The sequence below is a fragment of the Rattus norvegicus genome, chromosome 8 (genome assembly GCF_021556685.1).
Source record: "Rattus norvegicus strain SHRSP/BbbUtx chromosome 8, alternate assembly SHRSP_T2T, whole genome shotgun sequence".
In the NCBI taxonomy this organism is placed as follows: Eukaryota; Metazoa; Chordata; class Mammalia; order Rodentia; family Muridae; genus Rattus; species Rattus norvegicus.
The window spans coordinates 62,287,255-62,293,067 of NC_141541.1; the positions used below are offsets into that span (position 1 = coordinate 62,287,255).

Genomic DNA, 5,813 nt, shown 5'->3' on the forward strand with positions numbered 1-5,813 from the left:
AGATAAGGGAGAGCAGGTGGGCTGTATCATTCATTTGTCTCCACCCAATAAACACACAGAAACTTTTATTATTTATGAAAGTTTAGATCTCCCAGCTTAGGCTCATACAACTTAATTAAACCTGTCTATACTAGTCCACATTTGCCATGTGGCCCATTACCTCTAATTCAGTCTCAGTACATCGGACTTCCTCTGTGTCTAGCTGGCAAATCCCGGGCCTCTCAAATCTTCCCATGGTTCCTCTCTCTGCTCAGATGTTTGTCTTTCCTCCCCTGCCTCAGCTGGTTTGTCAGCTCTTTTAAATAAAAAGAAAAGAAAAGAAAAGAACAATCAGAAGGTGAAGGAGGTGAGTGTTTACAAAATATGATGCAGGTGCTGACAATTAAAACAATACCAAACTCCCAGACAGTACCCAGTTGTCTGCTGGCACAGAAATCAACATTGGGATAATACAAAGACAACCTTTATGCAGAGCACAGAAAGATCACCCCAACATGGTTGATTAGCTCAGCTACCAAGACCCAGGGCTCTGAATTGGCTCGCCCTAAAATCTGTATCACCTGTGAATGGTCGTGACCTGTGAAAGGGCCAGTCCGGCTGATCCGAGAGCTACCAGGATCAACTGTATAGGGTCTCCTGTAGATCAGGAGCTACAGGGGCTCCGTGATGCAATAACAACAGGATAACCAAGATGAGCCCTGTGGGACGGGAAAACCGTGCCAGGGGGGTTGGGGATTTAGCTCAGCGGTAGAGCGCTTGCCTAGCGAGCGCAAGGCCCTGGGTTCGGTCCCCAGCCCCGGAAAAAAAAAGAAAAGAAAAGAAAAAAAAAAAAAACCGTGCCAGGAAGCTTGGTAAGGTAGCACATGTCTGAGACCCAGGAGACTCGGTGGGCACACACCTGAGACTTAGGCAACTCCTCAGTCCCTACCGATTCCAAGCCTAAAGCACTGACGCACTCCCCACATAAGGAAATGTCGCCTGTAGTCATGTAGGCCCAGAACGGAGTACTTCATCCTAATGAGGTACCTTATTGGCTCTGAGGTCTTAGCCAATAAGCTTCCCTTCCCAGACATTCCTCCTTGAAAAAGGTATTTAATCTCGGGTCAGACCCTGAGAAGTGGGTACGCACCCATTTTCCCGCCACAGTCAACAAACCCGCAGACTCTTTCATCTACCATGGACACTGGGGAAAGAGCAGAAGGTCTTCCCGGACAGAGCCACAGCTAAATCGCCCATAGAAGGCTTCTCTGCACTTACAGCCTGCCTCCGCTAAGCTAAGGACAATCACTGCTGAGACAAACCTGAGCATCCCCTTCCCCAGGCCCTGAGCTAGACATTGTCCTCAGCCCAAGGACTCTACTCGGTTCTTGACTCTTTCTTGACTCCTAGCAGCACCTGGATGTCCAAGAGTCAGAGAACTGGAATACCCTAGCCTCGTAGCAGACCTGGGGACCCCTGAAGCAGCTCTGGCTTTCCCATGTCTCAGACTGCACTTTCCCACCCCAGAGGAGGTGTCTCAGAGCTTCCCTGAAGCCCAGCACCTGCCTAGCAGCAGGAAGCATAGGATAAGCCCTGAGGTGGGCAGGATGTGAATCCACAGAGTCCTGATGAGGATCCAATATTGATTGTGTCACAGAAGCCAGAGACCTCAAACAATACTACTGGCTCTGCAAGTGAAGATGTGTGGACAGAGGGATATACTGTAGGACACACTGTGACACACCACAGCTGCCACATGAGCTATTGTCTATGCCTTTTTTTGTTGGTGGTGATACTGTGTGTGTTTGTGCGTGTGTGCACGTGTATGTGCGTGTACCTGTGTTATTTTGGGTGGGAGGTCGTAAGAACAAAGGGCACATATGAGGGGGTGGGGAGATGAGCAGGACTGCAGTGTATGGTGTGAAACTCACAATCAATAAAAAGGTTTAAAAAAAAATATGGCCAGCACCTCAAGACTAACTCACTCATGTGGAATCTAGTCCTTACCCCTAGGGTAACCCTTCCCTGTGCTTCTAACAGCATAACACATGCAAATACAAAGGCAATGGTAGTCTACAGTGGGTGTATATGTCCATCCATCTGCCTGCCTGCCTGTCTGTCTGTCTGTCATCTGTGTATTCTTCCATCCAGTGTTCTGTCAGTGAGATTTATCCATGTTGTTGAATGTAGCTGTGCCCATTGAATTGTTGAATGTTGTTTGTGCCCATTGATTTATAAAGACACAATTTACCTTTCATAGAGCGGGCAGACATTTGGGAAGATTCTACTTCGTGATTATAGTGCATAGGTTTCAGCCCACAGGGGCCCATATGTTTGTAGAATCGGCTTAAGGACTTTTGGGTTTTGTTTCTTTTGTTGTTGCTGCTGCTGCTGCTGCTGCTGCTGCTGCTGTTGCTGTTTTCTTTTTTTGTTAGGGTCAGGTATGCCATACCGTTTGTTTGTACGTCTCTAAAATGTGCTGAGTGAAGCCCAAAGCTGACCTGTTATGGCTCTAAGGTTCACATGTGACCTGCCTTCTATACCCACATCAAGGCCCCAGTGAGCAGTGAGCTTCCTGAGGCACCGAGGCAGACTCACAGTCTCGGGAACTCGGGAACTCGGGAACTCGGGAACTGGAGAACTCTGCAGCTAACCTTGTAACTTGTTTTGCAGTGTGCGTGCAGGTAGTGCTTTCTCTGCCTCTTCTCTGTCTCCTGACTGAAACCGTTGACTGTATGCCCCCCCCCTTGTTCTGCTCCTAAAATGCATAGAAGCAGCTTCTCTTCTTGCTCACAGCCCCTTCCCTTTCGTCCTAGACTCACACCGGTCCAGGTCTTTCTTTTCACAGTTTACCCCATGCTGTGAATTGAATCTGCCCTCCTCTGAGATGCTTTGGTCATTGGCCTTTCTGTCCCCTTCCCCCACCCTGGACACCAGTTCCCTTAGTCATTTCCTTAACTGAAGTCCCCTTTTCCAGATTGGCAACCCTCCTGCTCCCAGAGTGCCTGACTCTTACTGTCCGTCGGGAAGGCTAAAGCACAGATCTCCACATGGACAGGTCAAGTCAAAGGTCTACGCACTGACCAGGTAAAGTGTGGGGCATAAATGAAATGTGAGAGCCAACTAGAAAGAAGACTACAGAGACCAAAACCTCAGGCAGCACTGGCCTTCATGTTTGGGGCTGAGCTCGTAATAACGGCAATAAAAGAAACCATAGATTATAGTGTTGCTATTATTAGGACAATAAAATAAAATTTCAAAATAATATTTACAATATTTTTGAGAGAATATCTTATACATTGTTATTTCTCCTAAACATCCAGCACAGCATGGTCTATAAATATTTTTAAGGCTAAACTAATAAGCTACTATTATCCCTGGATCATATGCCTTTAGTAGTCACTAGATAGCAACTAGTTTCTAGTGTGTCACAACTCCAGCCGGTGACACTGTGCTTCAGCTCTATTCAGACGTAGAAAGCAAAGCCCAGGGAGTTACTCTCTGTGTCATAGCTTTCCGTGGACAGCTTCTGATCTAAACTCAGGGGAACGTCTGGAGTCAGCCTCTTGGGAATCCGAAATGATAAAATAAATGGATATTGAAGGGCATTTCCATTTACCAGACAATAATGCCCACCAAACTGTCTGGCACACCATGGAGTGAGAGACTGCCAGAAGCTTGGGAAGGTTGCACTTCCTCTGCTGGACGCTGCCAAACCTCAAAGCTAAACCTTCGCTGTGGCTGCCCCCTGCTGCCTGACTTGAGAATTGCTCTTCTCCAAGTCTGAAAGCGCATTGTCAGATGAAAGTAAGGCTGGGGAGCTAGGAGAGCTGGGAGAGCTACCCCGCCCTTTGTTGTTGTTGTTGTTGTTGTTTTGTTTTGTTTTGTTTTGTTTTGGTTCTTTTTTTCGGAGCTGGGGACCGAACCCAGGGCCTTGCGCTTCCTACGGCCCTTTGTTGTTTTAAGGGAGTGGTTTATTGCCTTCATTCCAAGTTGGAACCTCTGCTCTGACAAATAATAATGTCTTAGAATAAGCTCCGTGAGACTGGCAATTTTACACTCTGCAGAATCAAGACAGAAGATGGGGGAGCTAAAGGCCATGTTTAAGGAATTGGGACAAAGTTCATAAGTCATGGGTTCCGGTCCCATCTGGGTCACTTCTTCAAGTGACAGATACAGTTTAAAAACTGAGTTTTTTACTAACAGAATCTGGAGATTGCCCATATGTGAGGGGTTATGTGTACACAAAAGAAGGAAACTCTAGCCAGTAGGTAGCAAACGAACAAATGGGGATGTGAAAAAGGTGCTTCGTAAAATAATGAAATGGAGATAGTAACTTTCCTAAATTAAATTGAGCGTCTGACTGAAAATTTCACATATTCCAATTCACTATCAGGTTCAGTTTAACAAGTCTTTCTGAAAGTCTAAGTCAGAGGTCGGCCCCAGAACTGACACAAGATGCAGAAGAGAGTCTAGGTAGCATTATTTTGTGATGGTCAATGCTACATAATCACATAGTGAAAAGTGAAACTTAGAAATGCAAAATGGCGATTTCCAATGGCCATTTCCCAATATGAGAACAGTTCAGAACCTGACTATTTTCCACATGAAAGCCTAGCAGAGGTGATTGACACAGTGGAGAGGAGAGGGATAGTCGTTCTCATAACTTGATCGTGGTAAAACTTATGTACATGAATTTTACTGGTAGCATACATTCTGCTTTTTTGAAAGCTGACAAAAATAGAATCTGTGGCCTATTTGTCATGAGCACTTAATATATAAGAATTTGAAGGGATAATAAGATTTTCAAATGTGTGTCCATCAGCCTACTGGAAAGCCAATAGACAGATTTCTCGTTTGTGGGAACATATGGTATTTGTCTAAAGAGGCTAGGCTCAACAATGAACCAAATATTTGATAATGGAAGATGTTCCCTCAATCGTCAGCCCAGCACTTCTCTTCCTGTCCTCTCCATGTTTCCTACCTCCAACTTCTGGGTTCTTTAAACCCATTATTGTTTCCATATTATCTAGATACAACTCTTTCAACTTCTCGCCTCAGCATAACATATAGGCCTTCGGTGCATATTTTCATGTGAAATAAAAGTTGATACACCAGGAGAATAAGTGAGCGAAGAACCCTGATAAGAGAGAGCTCTCTGCAGCCATGCAGCTCCAGAGAGCAAAGTAAGAAGCACACTGAGAATTATCGAGTGAGTTAGTGTGATGTGCTGACCTTCACCTTGATCATTGGAGCAAAATTTGGATGGTTATCTAGACCTGCAAACAGATTTAGGTGGATAGTCATATCCTAGCTCTCTTTAAACCATATATATCCAAGCCCAAGGATGTCCTTCCTACCAATGTCCATACTTGAGATTTTAGACTGTCATGAGCAAGTGTGTCTATGCCAAGCCGATCTCGACAGTGAATAAGAAAAGTTAGATTGGGAATGGAGAAAAGATAGAATAACAAAATACAGTTCATGGTGTCAAGGCACTCACGCATCTTTCACGCTCATCTGTGTCCTTGTTGCTAAACAGGAAGTCAAAAGGAATGTTTGCATGGGATACCACGATGGCTGTCCCCTTCATGGAAACACGTCATGTATGTAAGTGAGCTTTAACTTTCAGTTTTTAAGTTACCAAATGCTGGCTACTGCATACATTTATAGTGACTTTAGAACACAAAGCAATGTAAAGAAAATTAATCCATTTATTTGACTCTAATTCCAAGGTGTACATTTTACCTATGGCTATGGAGATTTAATGAGCTACTTACTCCTTTAATCTCTAAGGTAACTCTTAAATCTGAGGTAGGACGAAAAACGACTTG

The 5,813-nt window shown here is 44.8% G+C and overlaps 1 long non-coding RNA gene across 1 annotated transcript in view; it reads left to right on the forward strand.

Moving 5' to 3' along the window:
• LOC103693097 (uncharacterized) overlaps nt 1–5,589 on the forward strand; it is a 79,745-nt gene extending 74,156 nt beyond the window's left edge. Inside the window, exons 3-4 of the long non-coding RNA XR_015627685.1 lie at nt 2,957–3,066; nt 5,522–5,589. This is a non-coding gene — a long non-coding RNA (uncharacterized LOC103693097). The remainder of the gene's footprint in view (nt 1–2,956; nt 3,067–5,521) is intronic.
• The last annotated feature ends 224 nt before the right edge of the window (nt 5,590–5,813 follow it).